We start from the raw sequence: 23,359 nt of genomic DNA, 5'->3' as shown, positions 1-23,359 counted from the left end.
ACATTAATGGTTGTTTATGTGCGGGAAGGTGTCCCTTCCTGCACATAAACAGTCATTAAATAATGACAATTTACTACTTCTATGTGTGCTGCAGATTGCAGCACGCATAGAAGTAACAAATTGACATTATTCATTGTTTATCTGCAGGAAGGGACACCTATGGCGCAAGGGTGTCTGTGTTGGCGCTAGGCAGCTATATTTAGCACCAGCGCTAGGGAAAACACAGGGGTGCACCGTGTTGTTGTAAATACAGTGCATCCCTGCGTTTTGGTAATGACAGAGTAAGGTGCTGGAAAATATAGTGCATCTCTGCGCTTTGTTGTTTCCTTGTTAATAAGCCACATCATTTTTGTGCAGGATTTGCAATACACCCCAATATTATTTTTGCGCTGCGATGGATGTACTAATTCCTCACAGCAAAAAAAATGGTATTCCCTTGGATTCGCAGAATCCTTGCACATTAATCATAAAATTTGCAAATCTCTCCGAATCCCTATGAAGGAAGAGATGGATGCTTGAAAGGAACAACAGACTTCCTTCCTTGCATTCATATTCATAGAAAGTCTGCAAGTCAGCACCTGTCAACTAAATGGACAGGAGTTTCTATGTGCAGTAAAATGTGCCATACTGAGAGTGGACATTGAGGGAAACATGCTTGAATCACTGTCAGCTGATGCTAATGACTTCGGCGTTGCGTCACTCAGTGGAAGAGCGCCAGCCCAAATTCCGTTCACTTTCCTAGTCCTTCATAGGTTTGTAACCTGTTAATTTATTTATTTTGCAGTTTTATTAGAGCAAAGTAGACCGATATCAACGGTAGAGCAATTTATATATTGGTCAAAGAATACAAAAACAAAGGTTATAACAAAATAAAAGGTGCTCACAGTGAATGGGCGAAGAAACAAAACCTATACAGGGCCAGGTCACCAGGATACAGATGAAAGACATATGCATCAGATCACCCAAAGAGTAAATATTAAAATCAGTCGCAAAAAAATGAATTTAAGATTATCAACCTCAATGAACTCTCTACTTAAATTCTTTGAGGATCTTTCAGTGCTCAGTCACAACTGGGAGTGACCTTTGAAGAACAGGGCTTTAATCTCTTTCTTAAAGGTGAAACATGAAATGTCTGTAGAGAGATTATGTGTATGAGGTTTCAGACCCTAGATCCACATACTGAAAAGTATTATTTTAGAGATCTTGCTTTTTTGAAGAATGGGGTTTGTAGTTCAATTAACTCGGTACTTATGAGCGTGGCCGCCTGAAATAACCTGACGCTTGAATAATCTCCTTTCCTCAATGTGGGGCCAATTGAAAGTGACCAAAATTGTGGTAATGTGATCTGAACTTTTACAGCCAAATACCATCAAAATTACTGCAGTAAGGGCTGACCTTTGATGGGAAAGATGAATTTTAGGGATGCCCATTAATAGGGAGTTGACGTAGCCAAGTCACATTTTCAAGATACCCAACAATGTGAATAACTGTTAGTTAAATGCATTTTATGTATTGTATACAACTAGGCATTTGATATAATTAAAAAAAAGGGGAAAAATCTGGCTCTCCATGATTTACTCTGAATATCCCTGCCGTACTGGATGCCAACAACCAACTATTTAGAATTAAATTGTGTTGAAACATAATTGTGAGAAGCTATGTGGGCAAGACAATTCAGGTTACATAGCGGTCATATAAGAGACAAGCCTGTATTTAAGCTTCCAAATGAAAGGTGGAAAGAACAAGGACTTCTGCTCCATTTTCATAGCCAAAAACCAAGCATCTGTCCTGTCCAAACTACAGCCCACCACTCCATCGCCATAACATATAGGAGAGCTGAGAGGGTGTAGCAAATCAATTCTTTTCACCCTGCTTTATTTGCTTCTAAATTGCACAACAGGACGTACAGTGTGGTTACTTGCATCCTACATTGATAGGATCTGTGCTTGTATGGGTGCTGACTCCTTCTAGTGTTCCCAGAGCCACAGCTCAAAACCAGACACAGCACCAGATGCAGGAGGCTACTGGTAGGGACACATAAGGCTAAAGGGGGCAAGATACTAGGGGTAGTTACAAATCATACAAGGCTTTAATGGGACTAGATAACAGGAATTGTGGAGTTTCTCTCTTTACATTTCTTATGCTGTAAAAGTGCTTTAAATGGAACCATTGAAAAACATATTTATTTATAGAACTTGTACAAATTCCCTTTAACATTTACTGTCAGAAATAGTCATTAACCATATCTTTACTTTCTCATAAAACTCTGTGTTCACGACAGAAACAATTAGTGTAACACTTCAATAAATAAACATGGGGGTTTATCTTTGGCATCACAATGGTAAACCGTTGTTGATAGGACTCGAACTTGTGACCTTCAAATCATTGCTGATATCAGCAGTGAGTGCTACCGCCTTGAAACAACAAGATGGGAGGAGGAATAATAAAAGAGATCCAGGGATAACTGATTGATCTTTTTGAAAGCTTTTCCCAAATGCTGCTGATGCGACTGAGAAAAGTTGAACATTTTGTCCACAGCTCCCCAGGATGATGCCAAGTAGAGAAAATTGTCTAAGCACCATACTTGACTCAGTAAGAAATCTCATCTAGGGAAAATTTGCTATTGATGTTTGAATTCATTAAGAAGATGGAAGGTGAAATATTTTGCGACCCGGTAACTGAGAATGCTACAAACAGCAGCAACCATATATTACAATATTTTCATCAGAACGGCTGCAACACGTAAGAGACTTCTGTGTTTGCAGGAGGGTATGATAAGATGCAGTAGGAACTGGAATGAGGCCTCTTTGTCACCTTTTCTACGTTGACAAATGGTGCCAATTCTTTGAGGGCTCTTGACTTATGTGGCATTTCAATGGTTATAATGATATTATTTTCTTCGGGAATCTTCTATTCTTCCACTATGTACATAGGTATTGACTTGGAATTATATCAGCTTCTTGGAAAAGCAGTGTTGTTATTGTCATCCATAAAATGGTTTTAAGTGAGAAGACAAAAATTTCAGGCTAGTCTGCTGGATTTTTCTGCTCAAGTGTTAAACGTCTGCGAGAAAATCTAGAAACTAGAAAGAAGAAGGCAGCTTGCTTCGCTAGTTCCTGATGAACTTCAGAGCAGGTTTCAGTGCACTTGAAGATGTGGTTGCTTTAGATTTGCTCAGCAATTCAATTCTGGTCAAGAAAAAATCAAAGCTGTTTTGAAGTTTTGTAGAATATATTGCAGCTTTTGAAAAAGTGGAGAATAAGCTGTTGTGGGAGAATCCATGCAGAAACGAATTGGCATTTGATTAGGGTGCTATATTCATTCATGTGGGTAAGAACTTAAATTAGCCGAAGCTGTAAATTATCTCAAAGATTTCTATGGTGAATGGTCTGAAAAAGAGCCCTCTGAAATTCTAATGGAAGGGGAAGTCTACCCCAAGGCATATAGGTCAGAATGATGTGAAATATGAAATCATATCTGGGCCTTCAGAGGTCTCCTTGAAGCCAAATAATATAATGTTATCCCTTCTGCTGTAGTCTTCGAGCATCACCACATGGTTTTGTAAATTCTATGAGTGTGATTTTATATCTGCGCACTGAACATTGAAAGTCCTCCACAAAGTGTCTTCATTTCTTTGGTAGTGTTAGAGGTAGAAGAATCCACAGTGATCATTCATGTTTTAATATTTTGCAGATAAGTCCTTATACTCTCCAGTGTTATAGTTGCCATATTGGAATCTATGCCTGTTAAAGACTGATTCTTGGTATGGCTGTCACCCCTGGAGAAGAGAAGTTGACATTAGTTTGTTTATTCCCCGTCAATAGTATAGTTTGATATGGCACTAATGATTGGGACTTTTTGTAAGAAGAAACCACACAGTATACAGACTCTATCACATAAATGTAGAAGTATATGTCACATTAATGGTGATAAAAGGCCTGATTTAGAGTTCAGCGGATGGGTTGCTCCATCACAAAAGTGAAAGATATCCTGTCTGGCGTACTAGAAGTGCATCATATCCAATGGCACGTATAATAGAGCGGATGGGATATCCATCATGTTTGTGACAGAGTAACTTGCCAAACTCTAAATTAGGCCCTAAGTGACAGGACAAACAGTGCGCCACTTGTATTAACAGTATGCTCAATGCTCTGGTGTGAAGTGGCCAGTGTCCCTTACTTACAGCTTCTTCTTCCACGAGATCGAATTGCATGCAGCCAATCTCTGTTTTGAGATGGTGAATCCCATACCGTTGAGTGGCCTGTAGATGATGTTTGTATGAGCAAGCTTCACACAAAAACAATTGCTACCACCATGGAAGAGCATGATGTCATCAGTGTGTGGCTGCCCTTATTCAAGATGGCAGTGCTTAATTTGAGCTAATGGTTGTCGGTGTGGGCAACCAGCACTAATTTTTGGATAGCGGCTTTTATGTTTCCTCCTCAGACTCAGAAGAGAAAAACACACAATGGGGACTGGAACTTATTTTTCCTCCTCAGACTTTGACTGCAAGCAAGAAAGGAAAAAACACACAAAGGGGAACAACATATTTCAAAGACCCCCTCTATTTCAGGAGTATGCTGACTTTATTAGACCTAGTATGACAGGTATCAGCTGCATTAGCCTGTGGATTGGAGCATTCACCTGCAGAACACCCTCAAGGAGTAGCCGTTTTCTCAATGGCTAGGCTCAGCCCACTCCTCCCCAAGTGTTGAGGCTGGCATATAAATCTCAACTTTTGGTGCAGTTCAAAATCAAGTGCATGCAGAGAAAAGCACAACATCTTACGTCTGAGGTGGAAGGGAATGTATTATAATTAACTTGTATGGTACATTCCATCTCCCCTCCTGTCCTGATCCAGTTGGAATGTGCAATCTGCTGTTGTTCTGAAGCTTCCACAGCTGCCTCCAGCTGACTCGAACCTGTGGTGGTGTTGAAATGCAATAAAGAACACTGAACTTTACCAGTGTCATCTCTTTGTAACAGAATAAATGAGTAAATATTAGGCACTGTAATTTTTATTTTGCAGCACTCCAGCAGTGGCATGTGATTTCGACAGCCTCGGGGAGGTATTTTTTGTGTTTTCCTAATGAGGGAAAATAACTCCAGCTTGAGTTGTTTGCCACTGAACCCTAAACCTTTCCTCAATGAACCGACTGGCAAGCCATTAACGATCATACTGAAATAGGGAATGGAGTACAAAGGGTATCTACTATCTGTCTTTGGATATACGAACATGCAGCTTGCTTACTCAGAAGAATACATTGATGGGGTTTTGTCTGGACATCTGAGAGACGTTTTTATCCAAGGAATGGAATAAGAGGTGGAAAATGGAGAAATGGGAGTATAAAGTTTGGAGAAGGCTGTTATTCTCAATTTGTTTTATCGTTTATGGTCAGCAGTCTGATCAAATGGAAAATTTTGGTTTATACATAAACCTTTTTTTTGTTTATGAAATAATAATAATAGAAAACTTCATCATACTGTGACAAAGTAAGTCCATGTACTCATATTTCTTCAGAGAAACAGCCAAGTATCTTTGCTCATAGTCATAACTCAGCTTTCGGTCATTCAACTTGAGCTGTACTCCCGACACAACATACCAGTTGTGCATACCCACGACAAGAAACACATGCTTACAGTCACATTCAAACAGATAGTAGAAGCACCCTCTGTAGATGAGGAAAAACACAGCACACTCTGTCTTGCATTATTATACAAATTATATATTTCATGGCAATCTCTACTTTTCTCTTCGGTAGGTGTACTGCAGAGGTAAGAAAGATGGCAGACAGAAGTGACATCCCTTCAGGTATCTGCGCCTTTATTTATTGATTGATTTATTAGTTAAATAGCCTGAACAAGATCCAGTGGAAGAGATGAGAGAGCACTTTGCAGTTCAATGCCATTGGCAAACAAGCATTTGCAATGCAATAGGTCTCGCAGTTACGCGAGTTTCAGCTATTGGCATTGTAAATAACACTGCCTTTTATTTATGTTTTTAAAACAAAAAATAAAAGGCATTATTATTTGCAATGTCAATAGCTCAAACTCGCGTAAATGTGAGACCTATTGCATTGCAAATGCTTGTTCTTTTTTGCCATCTAAAATTCGAAAAGGGTTTTCCATAACACACATTTTAGGAATGTGGCACTTATAGTTTCCACTCTTTCCAATCTTTGTTCCTTTAGAATAACCTGGTTGTCAGGAACTTCTCAAACTAGGAGTACACTGTTACTGCTCAAGGGTCTTTTCAAAATATTTTGAGTGGGCCATGTATATGAATCCATTATTAACCTTTTCACAGCCATTCACACCTTTATTCTCCCTTAAGAGCCACCCATATGTTTTATAAAAAAGCATAGTCTAGAGAGAGAAAATACTACACTGAAATATTTTGACTAATGTGCCACGTCAACATCATTGTTTCAGCGAAATGCCTACAGACAGCGGTCTTAATCTGGACATATAGAAAATTCTGAATCAATTATCTCAGTTTAATTAATCTTCTTTCTCCCTGTGACCTGTGGGTGGAGGTCGTAGTGTGGACAGCAGACCCCCAAACCTTTACAATAGTCCAATCTGCAAGCGTCAGCTCTTTTGCATTGTTTTGATTCTGAAATCGGAAGTAGTATGAAACAAGCATCGCGGCACCGACCCTTTACTTTTAATGTTAAAAGTAAAGCGCGGGTGCCGCGATTATACCAAAAGTAAAGAAATAGTTTTTTTTTTCCTATTTCTTTACCTTTGGTATAATTGCGGCACCCGCCCTTTACTTATAACATTAAAAGTAAAGCGTGGGTGCCACGATTATACCAAAAGTAAAGAAATAGAAAAAAAAATCAATTTCTTTACTTTTGGTATAATCGCGACACCCGCGCTTTACTTTTAATGTTAAAAGTAAAGCGTGGATGCCGCGATTATAGCAAAAGTAAAGAAATAGATGGTTTTTTTTATATTTTTTTACTTTTGGTATAATTGCGGCACCCGCGCTTTACTTATAACATCAAAAGTAAAGCGCGGGTTCCGCGATTATACCAAAAGTAAACAAAACAAGCGGCACTGAAAGCGATCGCGTCGCGATCACTATTGTCAAAAAACAACTAGTGGTGCGCGCGCACCACAGAGGAGCAGGGGGAGGGAGCACGGCAGCTGCAGCAAGGTGAACGCGTGCTGCTACGTGTGCTAGCCACTGTCGGGAATGGGCGTAGCAAAGGCGGGACATTCGCCCGCCTTTGCCCAATTGCGTGCATTACTTTTATTTAAAAAAACTATAAATCCAATGGCAGCCAGCGAAAGCCTGCTCACACGCATGAGCGTGTGAGCAGGTTTCAGAACCCCAGACAAAAGGGCTCTCGCTGCGTGAGCAGGCTACGCACTGCAACGCAGGCGCGAGCCCTAAAAATGGCGATGAGAAAGAGGAAGTGTTGCGATAATGAAAACAGTCTGCAGCAGAATACCAGAAGCGAAGGTATTTTTCAGGACCTTCAGAGAAATAATAGAATTAAGGAATGAGGTACAAGGGTATTAAACCACCACATTTAGCATCAGTAAGGGTAATGTCCTTGAAAGCCATTACTGAGAACATGTATGAGGCTCAACTTCCTCTCTGTGCCCCAAATCTGTAAACATTACTACATTCACACTAATCCTTTAATGGGCTCCGGAGTAGTGTGCTACTCGCCAAAAAAGCGCTTCAAAACCCCATCAGGGGTAACAAGCACTACATAAATGCAAATCTTTTTCCCTATTCAATCCTTCCGCTATCATTCTCAATCCAAATAACTGATTAATATCCACCACTCAAATTACTTTCATATTTCATTATACTAATTTACCGCTAATCCTTCAGGGTTCCAGAGTAGCATGCTACTTGCCAAGAAAGTGCTTAAATACACCATTAGGGGTAACAAGCGCTATATAAATGCAAACCTTTTTCCCTCTTCTATCCCTCCGCTATCCTTCTCAATCCAAATAACTGGCTAATATCCACCACTCAAATTACTTTCATATTTCACTATACTAATTCACCACTAATCCTTTATGGGTTCCGGAGTAGCGTGCTACTCGCCCAAAAAAAGCACTTCAACACCCCATCAGGGGTAACAAGCACTATCTAAATGCAAACCTTTTCTCTCTTCTATCCTTCTGAATCAAATAACTGACTAACCTATCCACCACTCAAATTACTTTAATTTTTCACTATACTAATTTAGCACTAATCCTTTATGGGTTCCAGAGTAGGGTGCTATTTGCCGAAAAAGCGCTTCGACGCCTCGTCAGGGGTAGTAAGCGCTATATCAATGCAATTACAATTACAATTAGATTACATTTCCCAATGACGCAGCCTTCTGTATGTTGCTGTTTTGCTATGCAATCTTAATTTTTTCCTCATCATAGTTTGACATAGAACAAATGAGAGAAAAGCAAAAATGAGGGAAAAATGAGGAGGAAGAGAAAGACGGAAACACAGTAACAAAGAAAGAAGGCAGGGATGAAACTGAACCTGAAACAGTGAGCTAAAGAGACAGGGAGCGTCTGGTGGTGCATGAAAGAGGCATGAGGTGGAATCAAAACAACGCAGCTCTGGGATTCGACAACCTGACATTCGAGAGTTCTTTCTTTTCTGAGTAAAAGTTTGAGAACCAATACTTTTTTTTGTTATTAAGCGCTGCACATATTTATAGTCATGGTTGTAATACTGTACATAGAAAGCTATACTCGCTGGTATTTAGGGACCAATAATGGCGGCAAATTCATAGAACCCCTATTACTCAGTTACGTGAGCCATTTTACCAGTACAAGAGCATTACTGTCAAATATCAACATGTCATGCGATATCACTAACAATCACGAGCTACCCCCTGATCATCATTAGTGGAGCAATATTTTCTAAGAAGCCAGTGAATGCTGCCAAAGCAATTACCAGATGAAAAAAGTCAAACGAGAGGAAAAAGAGACGCAGGCTGCCAAGGAACACAGGGGGATCTTTTTCAATATTATTAACTATAGTTAAAGAGGGAGGCAGGGAAGGGGGTATACGAGCCAATATTTCCTTTATTGTGACTCAAGCCATGGTGGAAAAACTGACAGAGACGTGTATGGAATGCTACTACATAGCAACGTGAAATGGAAGCAGTTTCCGAAACAGTAAAAGAAACAAAAAAAGTGACTGTTTGTGTCAACCGTTCGCTGCTGCATGATAACGAAACGAAAAACCCAAATAACCCATTACTGTGCATAAAAAGGACTGGGCTCTAAAATTAATAAAAACACAAGACACGAGGCAGAAAATACAATAAAAATCCTGTAAGATTTTTGACTGAATTAGCACCAGAGCAACTTCGCTTCCCCACCAATGGTGGGTTTGCTTATGTTTCAACGCCGTTTGAAAGGATTTCAATCATTCGCTACTACACGGCCAAAGATGCGCCCTTGTGCCTGATTGAGGGCGGAGACTGGGGCTTATTTTAACCGCTGCTTGATCCTTAACTGAGTCAGGAGTACTGGGCAGGTGCTTATGCTTATACACGGTATATCTTCATTGTGTGCATAGTGTGCCTATGAGGTTTTGCAAATGTCCCAACTTTAGTCTCTCTTAAAGTTGGCAAAGATTCCCAGTTTGCCTTGTTCTTTCTTGTGCAAGGATTTTTTTTCATGTCGGGAGATAATATGTTCTGCAAAAAGTAAGAGTTTTCATTCTAACTGGATTCTCCACAAGTTGTATAAGCCTAGACAAATGCAGTGGTTTTTGATTTAATGTAACAAATCTTGCAAAAACAGGAACGCAGAAAATATGTTTCCATGCAGCAGCACATTAAACAAGAGCTATTGGCTTTGCTAAATGCTTGATAGCAGTGTTATTGATACTATTATTGATGATATTAGGGGCATGGAATAGGTTGTAGTGATATTGATGGTGATAGTGGTATTATTGATGTGTTTCTGGTGTTAAAATGATATTGTGAAGGTGCTATTTGGTATTACTGGTATTGGTAATGGTGATGGTGTTATAGTGGTATTGGTAGTGGTGCTGGTGGTGTTCATATTATTGTTGGTTCTGTTGGTGGTAGTATTTGTGATGATGATGATATTGTTGGTGTTGTAATTGTGGCGCTGGCACAATGGTGGTGGTTCTTAACGGGGATGAGGTATTGGTAGTATGGTATTGACGGTAGTATTTATGGTGAGGGATTCGTTGTGATATTGATTGTGATCGCAAGTGTCGGCGGTGGTTCTGGTGGTATTGTGGTACTGGTGGTATTCAAATTGAGGATGTTGTTATTGGAGGGGGTATTGGAGGTGGTGTTGTTGTTATTGGTGGTCTTACATGTGGTGGTGGTATTGGTGGTATTGGCAGTGGTATTGAGGTGGTTTTATTAGCAGTATAGATAATGGAGTTATTTCTGGTGTTGGTTGAAGTAGTTGCATATTGGTGGTGGTGGGGGTGGCTTTGATGAAAATGCTATAGGGCTTTGTGATGGTTTCGGTGGTGATACTGTTGGTGTTGTATCAGTGACATGTGTTAATATAGCGGTCTTTTTGTGGTAATATTGGTGTTGGTAGTTTTAGTTTTGTATTGGTGAGATTTTGGTGGTGGTAATGATTATGTGGTGGCGACATTGGTGGTATTGTTAGTGAAAGCCAGTGGTTACAAGACAAAATAGTTTGTACAGACAGGAGCACTGTCAATTTGTGTAATATTTGCTTTCTTTCTACAGTGCAAGCAGGAGATAATGAACTAAATGTGACAAAAACTGTAATGGGTATATGTGGACTAGTACCTTATGAATATCATTGCAAGCACCCCATAGCAGGAGGAATGAAACTCCAATAGCATTTGAGAGTGAAAGATACTCCTGTCGGATGAAACACGTTGATCCAAAGAGGACAAAGTCCAAAAGCCATCTCTATGTAAAGTGTGAGCAATAGTTCTTGCTGACACCTTTGCCGCCATCCCAGATCTAAACATATATATATATATATAGTTAGATCAGGTAACTATAACTCGCGCGACCGCCACTCTATCACAAGGATGATGTCATCAGTAATGTCATGAGTGATGCCACTGACCATGTCATGAGTGATGTATTATGTGACGTCATCAGCAGTGGATTGCGGGCGCGCAAGTTATAGTTACCTGATCTAACTATAACGTGGAATTTCATTGGTTTTTTACGAGTAAAATGTACAGCTAACTATAACCTGTGTGAAACCTATGGTTTTTTCAGTGAATTTGTACGGTTTTTTAAATGCTAAGTTATGTATTTATTTTTAATTTTTGCGCGCACGGTGCGCTTCGCGCACCGTGCGCGCGCTGTGGGCACATTGTAAATAATGTGGTTTTAACTGTGTCCTCTGTCTTGTTGTATTTCAGGAGGAAAGGAAGGGACCCTTCACTGGCACTAGTGGGCATAAATTTCACGGGTACCCTACCCTTTTCTTCATCAGAATCACCTGGGCACTCTCCATCAAGACAAGAGACGTTAAGAAATGTATACCTTTATCTTTTTCAATTTACACTTTTATTCACATTAGTTTTAGCTAATGTTTCACTGTGCAGGACTGTATGTTTTGTGGAGCTCCTGTGGTTTTGTTTACAAGAATCATTTTAAGGCCTTGATCAGAGCCACTAGGGCGTTTATATTGATACAGTTCCATCTCTCGTTTATAACCAACATAGTACTTCAAGGGCACTTGCCTAGGAAACCTTGTTCGAACTTTATTGATGACTGAAAATTCTGACACCAAGCTGTGCTTAGTTGCAGTATCGAATAATACTCTTCTCTATTTAGAGATGTTTTACATGAATTTGCACTCGCAGATCCTAGGCTCAACTTATCTAAGTTGGGAATCATGCAACTAACCAGTTATATATATATAATGCATGATAATGTCGATGTATTGCATTTTTCAATACTACTTTAGTTTTTGTATCAATCATGAATTCGTTAACATGTCATCACGATTTATCAATTTTGTCTTCATTATCTGTCATTTTTGTAGACATAAATTTAAAACTCTACATTGGCAAGGTATGTAGTACTTACAGTGGTTACTATTTCAAGATGGATGCCAAAGAACGGGGCAGAAGTGGATGCTCCGATTGTAGTGCCTTTTCTATGTTTTTGTTGTCAAATATACGTCATGAAGCACTGTGGAAATCGTGTGATCAAGACACTCTTGGTGTCGAAACGCGTAGCGGTTTACTTAAATAAACCTCTGTGGTTGCAATGGACTCCTGAGTGTGCGTTGTTACTTGAGGAAACTTTAAATATTTATATACCGGCTTGGGTTTCTGCCGGCTGACGCACCACCTGGCGACGGGACTGATCCCGGAAGGACCCGTATTTCTTCTGCCATGTATATATATATATATTCACTGAAAAAACCATAGGTTTCACACATGTTATAGTTAGCTGGACATTTTACTGATAAAAAACCAATGAAATTCCCCCGTTATAGTTACTGTAGGCAACTATAACTCACGCGACCGCAATCCTCTGCTGATGCTAATACTGTATTTAGACACTTATTTGCCCATGTCTTCTTCCATTAAATTTTAGCTATACATATATTACAAATATTTTTTTTTCATAAAGACACATATGTCATCAGCAGAGGATTACGGTCGCGTGAGTTATAGTTGCCTACAGTAACTATAACGGGGGAATTTCATTGGTTTTTTATCAGTAAAATGTCCAGCTAACTATAACATGTGTGAAACCTATGGTTTTTTCAGTGAATTAGCAAGGTTTTTTAAATGCTAATTCCTAACTATAACGTGTGTGAAACCTATGTTTTTTTCAGTGAATTTGTACGGTTTTTTAAATGCTAATTTATTTATGTATTATTTTTTATATATTTATTTTACAATAAACTACGTATTAAAAATTATTATTATTTTTTTTTTTGGTTTTCACCCTGCGAATAATTTTTTTTTTTTTGCAAAAAAAAAAATTTTTTTTTTGTGTTTTTCAGGGTGCGCGCACTGTGCGCGCACCCCCGCGATTTTTAAAAAAAAAAATTTTTTTTTTTGCCTTCGGGGTCCTTCAGGGACCCCCTGACAAAGGCTAGGGGGTCAGGAACTCTCTACCCTGCCCCCTTTTCACGTTCGCCACCTTCCTTTTTCACTCTCGCACTGAAAACAAACAAAATGGCGGCCGACACTTCCTGATTTCGACCGATTCGAACGTTGACTAACATGTAACCACCAATCAGAATTACGCTCGCGCACGTTAGGGTGCTCGCACGGTGCTCGCACGGTGCGCGCACCCTGCGCGCATATATATATATATATGCTTTTAAATGCTATTTTCTCCGGAAATACTGAACAGATTTACACCAGACCTACAAAAGGCACTTCCTTGACCTAGGGACTACCTCTCTGCCAAATTTTGAGTAATTCTGTTCAGCCGTTCGGGCTGTAGCTCGTTCTAAAGGTCCTATGGAAAAATGCATGGGAAAAACGCGTTTTGGGACCCCCCTTTTATCTCAGCCCCCGCTTGACGGATCCCCCCGAGACTTTCAGGGTAGGAGCGGAGCGTAGCGCCCCACCTATTTTGAGAAATTCGCGAGGATTCGTCGACCGGCGCCAAAGTATTCAAAATAGAATGTTGAGGTTTTCCTATGGAAACGTGGTCCTAACTATAACTACCTACTGGCGACCGCCAGTAGGTAATATATATATATATATATATATATATATATATATATATATATATATATATATATATATATATATATATATATATATATATATATATATATATATATATATATATATATATTCACTGAAAAAACCATAGGTTTCACACATGTTATAGTTAGCGGAAATTTTACTGATAAAAAACCAATGAAATTCCCCCGTTATAGTTAGTGCAGGCAACTATAACTCACGCGACCGCAATCCTCTGCTGATGCTAATACTGTATTTAGACACTTATTTGCCCATGTCTTCTTCCATAAATTTTTAGCTATACATATATTACAAATATTTTTTTTTCATAAAGACACATATGTCATCAGCAGAAGATTGCGGTCGCGTGAGTTATAGTTGCCTGCACTAACTATAACGGGGGAATTTCATTGGTTTTTTATCAGTAAAATTTCCGCTAACTATAACATGTGTGAAACCTATGGTTTTTTCAGTGAACTTGCAAGGTTTTTTAAATGCTAATTCCTAACTATAACGTGTGTGAAACCTATGGTTTTTTCAGTGAATTTGTACGTTTTTTTAAATGCTAAGTTACTTTACGCCATTCGTGGCGTGCGCGCCCACTTAACGCAGATTGTTCCGTGCGCGCACGGTGTGCTTCGCGCACCGTGCGCCCACTTTACGCAGTTAGTGCCGTGCACGCACGGTGGGCACGCGGTGCGCTACGCGCACCGCGTGCCCACGTTACGCTAGATGGGCCATGTACGCACGATGCGCTTCGCGCACCGTGCGCACATGAAGGACATATGATGCACTTCGTTTTGAAAGGTAATATTTTACTTTTTCACATTTCTTATACACCATGCACAAATGGTGCCCTTCGGGCTCCATTTGCACACGGGGTGGGGAGAGTGTGGATAATTTTTTTTAAAAAATATTTTTATACCGTACGCGTACGGTAAGCGTAATCGGAGAAATTAGCGAAAATATAAAAATTCCGTTTTTGGCCTTGGGGGATCTTTGGGGACTCCCTCAACATGGCTAGGTGTTTTGGAGCTGTCCAAACAGCCCCTTTACATGTTTTTGTGCTTTGTGTTTTAATCCACACTCTCAGTGCGAGAGAGAAAATGGCGGCCGACGCTTCCTGGTTTCGGCCGATTCGAATGTTTACTAAGATCTAAGAGCCAATCAGAATCGCGCTCGCGCACGCCACCGTACGCGTACGGTAAGCGTACCATAAGCGCACCGTAAGCTGGCTCAGATATATATATTGATTTAAAGGCTATTTTCTCAGAATCTACTGAACAGATTTACACCAAACCTACAAAAGGCACTTCCTTGACCTGGGGACTACCTCTCTGCCAAATTTCATTAAATTCTGTTCAGCCGTTCGGGCTGTAGCCCTGTCTAAAGGTCCTATGGAAAAATGCATGGGAAAAACGCGTTTTGGGACCCCCCTTTTATCTCAGTCCCCGCTTGACGAATCCCCCCGAGACTTTCAGGGTAGGAGCGGAACGTAGCGCCCCACCTATTTTGAAAAATTCGCGAGGATTCGTCGACCGGCGCCAAAGTTATTCAAAATAGAATGTTGCGGATTTCCTATAGAAACGTGGTCCTAACTATAACTAGGTAATATATATATATATATATATATATATATATATATATATATATTCAATGAAAAAACCAAAGGTTTCACACACGTTATAGTTAGGAATTAGCATTTAAAAAACCTTAGAAATTAAATGAAAAAACCAAAGGTTTCACACATGTTATAGTTAGCTGGACATTTCACTCGTAAAAAACCAATGAAATTCCCCCGTTATAGTTAGTTCAGCTAACTATAACTCGCGCGCCCGCAATGCACTACTGATGACGTCACATATTACATCACTCATGACATGGTCACTGACATCACTCATGACATCACTGATGACATCTCAAATGACATCACTGATGACATCACTGATGACATCATCCAGTGAATGTGTGTTATTCTGAAAATTAAATATGTTTTATATATGTATATCTCAAGGTCGATGGAAGAATAAATGGGTATATAAGTGTCTAAATGGATGATTTGTTTTTGAAAAATTGATTGTGTAACTGACTGATTAAGTGTATCATAGTGAATACATGGCTTAGTGAGTAATGTTTAAATATGTAAATATCTGTATCAGTCTCTCACTTTGTGTATAAGTGGCTGCATGGGTTGGTGAGTAGCTACATGGGTGTCTATATAGGTTATTAGTTGGTTTTTTGAGTATCAGTCTGAGTGTCTGCATGGTTCGGTGGGGGTATTACGTAGTGCATAGGTGCATGAATGAGTGACTCACTGTTTGTATGTGTTGAACACAGTATGTGTGCAGGACTGTATGGGTGGATGAGTGTGTGTATGGGTGTGTTAGTGAGTGAATGACTGTCTCAATAGTGTCTTTATGAGTAACTACATATGTTTTAAACTAGTATATGTGACTATTAGTGTATATATGTGAGTATATGTGAGAGTGAGAGATTGAAAGAGTTCCTGTATGAATAAGTATGTGTTTCTATAAGTGATTGTTTAAAAGACTAAGTATGTGTAAGTTTCCGTAGAAGTAAGTGTGGTGGTGTGTGTATAACTGTATATGCAAGTAAATGTATGTTTGATTCTTTATTAGCATGAGTGACTATGTGTGTGAGTAACTATGGATGAGTGGCATTGTGTAACAGGATGTATAGGTGTATGAGTACATATGATGAGTGAGTACATGTATGAGTGACTGTATTGGACTGTTGGTGAATGAGTGGATGTGTATGTGGATCTTAGAATTACTGAAGAGGTTGTTGTAACTGGTATTGGTATGTCCATTGTTTTGAAAATTTTAGTCTCTATTTTTGAATGTGTGTATCAAAGGTTATATTAGGGTGAGAGGAGGTCTGCCACTCTATCACAAGGATGATGTCATCAGTGATGTCATCAGTGATGTCATTTGAGATGTCATCAGTGATGTCATGAGTGATGTCACTGACCATGTCATGAGTGATGTAATATGTGACGTCATCAGCAGTGCATTGCGGGCGCGCGAGTTATAGTTAGCTGAACTAACTATAACGGGGGAATTTCAATGGTTTTGTACAAGTGAAAAGTCCAGCTAACTATAACACCCCTGAAACCTATGGTTTTTTCAGTGAATTTCTGAGGTTTTTTTAAATGCTAATTCCTAACTATAACGTGCCTGAAACCTATGGTTTTTTCTGTTAATTTCAAAGGTTTTTTAAATGCTAATTTCTAACTATGCCTACAGAGATAGGACATGTGAAGAAAGAAGAAAAAATGCACAGAAAGAAACAAAAGAAGTGCAGAAAGAAGCAACAGAAGTCCTCAAATACGAAGATAAGTGCAGGAAGAAGGATAACGTGCAGAAAGCACAAAAAGAAGAGCAGAAAGAAGCCTTGTTGCAAAATCATCCTGTACCCTCAACTTTTTCAGACGGATACTGGTGGTAACTGAGTCTGACTAACCAGTCCTAGAGCCAGTGCTATGTTAAAAGACACTTAGAATACAGTGAAAACACCTACATACACTAGGGAACATTATGCGTTGGGGTCCCCCTGTGATTAGCCTTACCTCCTCTATAAGCCCCTAGTATATAATAGGGCATGGGGATTAAAACTACCTCTTAAAACAGGCCACAGGGCGTTTTTGCACACGTTAACTCAGGCCCCGTCCCCTCCTTTCACCATTGTGTAAACACGCCCTGTGTCCGTTTTTAGTTGGGAGATTAAGTTCATTTGAGTCCTGAGGGTCCCTAGGGTCCAACTAGCCCACTAGGTACCTCCAGTAAGTGCCACAGAGCTGCGTTGCAGAGAGGTGTAAAAAGTGGCACGGCCTGGACCACCTCTCTGCAATGCAGCTCAGTGGCGCTTACTGGAAGCACTTGGTGGGCTAGTTAGCCCCCAGGGGCCCTCAGTATTGAAGGGAAATTATATCCCCAATTTAAAACGTGCCATGGTGCGTGTTTGCACACGTCACCTCAGGCCCCGTCCCCTCCCTTCACCACTGTGTAAACGCGCCCTGTGGCTGTTCTAAGTTGAGAGATTAAGTCCCCTTGAATCCTAAGGGTCCCTAGGGTCACACTAGACCACTAGGTACCTCCAGTAAGCGCCACAGAGCTGCGTTGCAGAGAGGTGTAAAACGGGGCTTGGCCTCAGAACACCTGTCTGCAGCGCAGCTCCCTGGCGCATACTGGAGATGCCTGTTGGGGGCGCGTTTGCAGAGTGCTGCATGGAGGGGGCATGGCCTCCGGCACGATGCCAGTCTTTTATTTATTTTATTTTTTTAAGAAGGGGGGCTGTGTGGTTCCCCTTCTTATTCTAATTTATTGGCCCTGATGACCCCATCCCCCAGGGCCTGTCTCCTAATTATATTTTTTTGACCCCAATCCTCAGGGCCGGCCACTGTTTTTTATTATTTTTAAAAAATATATATTTATAGACACACCTAGGACATGCTGGACAAACCGTACGTACCTATCACCATGACGATTTGCGTGATATTCATTAAAAGGCGACTATGCATGCAATTAATCCACGTGGAATGTATTTACACCACTAGTGAAGCTCTGACATGTCTGATGCTCTACCGTGCCTAATCCCGGTAGACACCCTTGTCGTTTATTTATACAAACATGGGTAGCTATTGACGGGCACATTTAATAAACATGCACACCAAGCTATTCAAAGGGGATTCGACAAAAATTCGACCAAAACTATGCAAGAAACCCCCCTCACAGTTAATAAAACACACATCCACTGCCGGATGTGTAATACTTTTTATTTTACTCTCTGGAAAGGGGACGAACATCACTTGCGAGTCACAGCGCGCTCCTGACAGAGCCCAATGCTGTGTTACACCCACCATTGCCTGCCGAGTGCCACACACCTCTGTATTGTATTCCACTAGCTAGTGCATATGCTATGACACTCTCTAGCCCATGTGCACTGTAACACCACCCCGTGAAAATGTCATGCCACACTTGTCTTCGCACGGGTTATATTGCCCCATCTAACGTGCCTTCCTCGATGCCTATGTTATAACGCACAGTGCTATGCCATACATATTACAATTTGGGATCCATATCTTTGTCACAGTGCATATGCAACATTACACTCCCCAGCACATATTTTATATTACAACTTTAGAGACTAGTTAGGTTACACAACACTGCCCTGTGCATATTACACTCCAAGGCGCATATCGCATAGCACACGCTAGTGCCTGTGCTATCTCGCGCTCTCCAATGAATCTGTCATTGCGCACAATGTATTGCATATTATATTTCACGCCTGGTTCATCTTATATCACACTTTTTGGTGCATAGTTTATACCATACACTATATCTAGTTTTCATTTTCAATCGTGCTCTCAGGACTATGTTCTATATAACACTGTGTTCACCTACCCTTTTCACGGGCATTACATTTTGCGATAGGGGGTGGAGGGTCAGGGGGTGTTTTTGCCAAGTGAGCCCGGAGTCACAGTCACTAACGTCTTCTTCTTCCTGAATAAAAGTGAGATTATGCTGCATACTTGGTCATATTTTAAGTAGTTTGCACAGACAAAATGTTTTAAAAACAATAAAGTTTCTAATACCCGCCTTCTCTGAACAGTTAGCTTGCTGCCCCATCCCCCTCCTCCCTATCCTCTGTTGTGTGAATCCATGGACTAGCCTCCTCCCTCCTGCCATGCATGGTCTGATGTGCTGCCACTGCCCTCAATTTAGTATGATGTACCAGTCCACTCCTCCTGCCCTCCATTGCCCAATTCTATGCCCCATCATTGACCTCCTGCTTAAACTCTGTGCTTAGCTTGCTGCCCCTATTCTCCTTCCCCCTGCCCTCCGATGTCTTTGTGCATGCCCCTGCTCCATCCTTTTTGCCCACCATGTCCCATGTACCTGCCACTCCTATCTACTCTGAGTGTTCTGTTGAGCTGCCACTCCCCTCCCACCTGCCTAGCATTGTCAGATGACTGTAACCTGTCCCTGCCACCTCCACCCTGCCTGTCCACATGCCATGCCTCTATCCTCTTCCTCCTGTCCTACATGGTCCATTGTACTGCCACACCCTTCTGCCCTCCCTAGTCTGTTGTGCTGCAACTGCTCCTCCTGCCTGCCCCGTGTGGTCTGTTGTGAAGCCCCTTCCCCTGAACTTTCTTGTCTGTGCACAGGTCCTGACCCTCCCTTCTATCCTCCATCGTCCTTTGTGCATGCCCCTGCACCCTCCTTCTTGCCCATCATAGCCATTGTGCTGCCACTAACCCTCCCACTTGCCATGCATGGTATTCTGTGCTGCCATGGCCCCTCCCACCTTCCCTGTGTGGTCAGTTAGCTGCCCCTGACCCCCTCCCACCTTCCCTCCATGGTCTGTGTGTATGCCATCACAGTCTCACTGTTGCTCTTCATGTTGTGTCTTGCTTCTAGTGCCCATCCTGCCTGACCTCCATGGCCATCTTGCTGCTCCTGCCCTGCCCCCTTGCCCCCAGCCCTCTGTTTACATGTGCAGACCCCTACTCCCTCCCTCCTGGCTTGTCTGTTCCATTGTAATGCCCCTGATCCGTCCCTCCTGCCCTTTATGGTCTGTTATGCTGCAGCCTTCTCTCCTGTCTGTCCATTATGGTCAGCTAGCTACCATTGCCTCTTGCCCCTCTGTTCTCTGTTGTCCATGTGCATGGTCCGGTCCCCTCCCTCTTGCTTTCTATGGATTGTTGTGCTGCACTCCCGTCCTGCATGCCCTGTGTGGTGTATTGTGCTGCTGCAAACCCTGATGCCTGCCCTGCAGGGTCAGTTTGGTGCACCTCTCCATGTCTCTCCTGTCCTCTGTTATCCAAGTCCATGTCCCTATCCCATTTCCTTCCATGATCCAATGTACCATACTTGCGAACATTTTGAACTTGGTAAGAGGGAGATTTTGAAAAAAAACTGGGGTATTGATTTTCCCCTTTGAGTTACATTGAAAAAGAGGATATTGTAGACAGGAGACAGATCAAATAAAGCCCATTTGAGCTTAAAAACATTGGACGTTTCCTGGCTGAATCTGGTCTGTTGGCATGTATGTTTGTACTACCATTGCCTCTTCCTTCTGCCCACAATGGTCTATTACATTGCCACAGCCTTGAAGGAGGGTAGATTTTGTATCACAGGGGGCCCCTGGCCCGTTCTGTCCACACCTGAAGTATGAGACCCTTGTCCTTGCCCTGCCAGCCGCATTTGTAGGCCGTATTAAATTGACCAGCGGGTCCTGTGTTGCTATATAATTATCCTGAGACATCCTTACCACTCAGCCAGCATAAAACCCCTGTGTAGGCCCTTCTGTTCAATATGTAGGCCTCTTTGTTAAATTGACCATAGCTCTGCAATTTTAGTGTATAGCAGTCTGAAGGCAGGTCTGCGAGGCCTTCTGCTCCAAACTAGTAGCCCCCACCCTACCCGAGTGCTCCGTGCTCGGTATCAAAGTTCAACATCCCCCTGAAGCTGTCGACATACAGTAGGCTGCATCCTGGACTGGTACTTGCTTCCTGGGCAGGTTTCCCGCTTTTAAGGAAGTGGCAACCGCAGAGCGTCAAGTTAGGAGAACTGAGGAGATTTTATACATGAATATATTGAATTCCTGTACAATACCCATTATTTTCTGCTTGCTCTATGGAACTTACGATAAGCGATTGGCCTGAGAGACTGACCTTTTCACCCAGTCCATTGTCAGCATTAAGTGGGTAAATGACGAAATGTCTGGTAAAATCTGCAGACGAAGCTTTTGGGTAGCATACGTAGGTAGATGTAGCGTGCAAAGGAGCCCACAAAATGATATAAAAAGGGAGCACCCACAGATATCGACGGACAACCTCGCCGTCTGTATGTAGGTTAACAGGCTGTGCAGGTTTTCCCCAAGAACTGGGAGCTCTTGTCTTCCTTTGCTTAAAATGTCTTGCTCGGCTTTGCTTGAAGTATCTTATTCTATTTTACCTATATGAAATGTCATGTTATGTTTAACCATTGTTCTCTTTACTTTTGCATTTAAAAGATGTTGTATTGTAATTGCAGGAATGCTTGCTCTAAGAGTAAATGTGAGTGTCCCTAGGTAACATTTTCCTTGGTGTAACTTGTTTCTCATGATGCATTTATAGATGTGTTTTCTCTCTCTCTCTGTCAGTCCATTAATTGAGATACAGAGAATATCATGACAGCTGTATGATTATCTGGATTCTGTATTTTGTACTTTAGGTCTCTATTCTGCGGTTTCTTTGAAGTTGCATCTTCTCATTAAACTGCCATTGTATTCTGCCTCCAATTCCATGTCTCATATGTCTGTTTTCTTCATTTTTGGAGCAAGCGTTCCTAGGCACCCCGGCTCAAATTAAGGTGCCCCTTTTGTCCCTGACTCACTCTCCTGCTCAGTTCTGTGGTGGCTCCCGGGGCTCTGGGGACCGCCCCTAGCTTCCTTGACCCGTAATAGATCTTCCCTCCAACAGCCTCTCTTGCAAGTCCTGTATTGTTGGTTTGTTGCCCCTGCCCCCCTTTCCACTGCCCTCCATAGTCTGTTGTGCTTCCACGGCCCTTCCTGCCTGCTCAGTGTGGTTAAATTGTTGCCTTTGCACCCTCCTACCTGCCTTCAATTTTCAGAGTCCGTGCCCCTGGCCTCTGCCTCTCAACAGTATCCTAATGAACAACTAGATTGCTAACATTCTATATTTATTACAAAAGTGTGGAGCGCCTGACATCATCTTGATGTAATCAAAACTGTAATACCTAGAGCATTCCTTTAGAAATTACATATATGAGAGGGTCTTATTGGCATCAAAATTATGGTTAGTGCTCTAAAAGACTAAAATAAGGACATATTTTCTGAGTTTTCAAATAGCGACAAAGCACTTTTAAATTATTTGTTATCTTTATGTTTTTTTATCTAGTTGACAACTTGATTAAATGTTGCACTTAGGGGAGAGGATGTGGTGTTACTTCCAGAACTGCCGACTTTGCAACTGGGGAACCAGGTTGAAGTTTCTGCTTCAGCTCGACATTCTGTGATTCTGGTCAAATCACTTAGTCTCCCCATGTCTACAACCAAAATGAATTTGTTCTTGTGTGATGTAACCAATGCTCATGTAAAGCACTCCAATACCTGACACGTCTGCACTATATAACACTGCAAAAACACAAAATAATAAGTGTTTTGCACACTTCTGTCATTGGGCTATATTTGGGCTATATCTGGGTGATTTTGGGCTACATTTGGGCTCTTTTGTCTCCGGTGGCCATCTTGGGAGATTTATTTGTTATGAAGTTTCCTAATTTCCTCATGTACTGCAGTCTCCTCAGTCGGAAATGCTTTCAGTTTTTTACTTTGATTCCATCATGAAGGTATTCAGATATGTCACACATTTGCCATGAATTCTGAATGTTAGCACTCTAGTTGCTCATTAGATCACTGTAGTAAAACTACTGCTCACCATGGAAGTCTGCTCCTGGTATTAAAAGTGCATGTTTCAGTCTGCATGTCAGAATTTTTTAATGAAATAGAAGAGGATTTGAGAAGTCACTCAAAATGTGCCCTCATTTTCTTTCTTCAGCATTAATCATAATTTCTATGGCAAAATGAACCCCCTCATTGTGTTCCTTTTTAAATTAAATGTTTTAAGTGTTACCAGTTTATTCCAATCAAGAT

General features: G+C 41.3%; 1 protein-coding gene across 1 annotated transcript in view; it reads right to left on the bottom strand.

Moving 5' to 3' along the window:
- Positions 1-23,359, bottom strand: part of LOC146789275 (histone deacetylase 9-like) — a 1,526,442-nt gene that overhangs the window by 437,366 nt on the left and 1,065,717 nt on the right. The gene's annotated exons all lie outside the window — the stretch shown is intronic.

The sequence above is a fragment of the Triturus cristatus genome, chromosome 10 (assembly GCF_964204655.1).
Source record: "Triturus cristatus chromosome 10, aTriCri1.1, whole genome shotgun sequence".
NCBI lineage: Eukaryota > Metazoa > Chordata > Amphibia > Caudata > Salamandridae > Triturus > Triturus cristatus.
The sequence above is the reverse complement of the archived record's forward strand: the minus strand, read 5'-3'. Positions and strand labels throughout refer to the sequence as shown.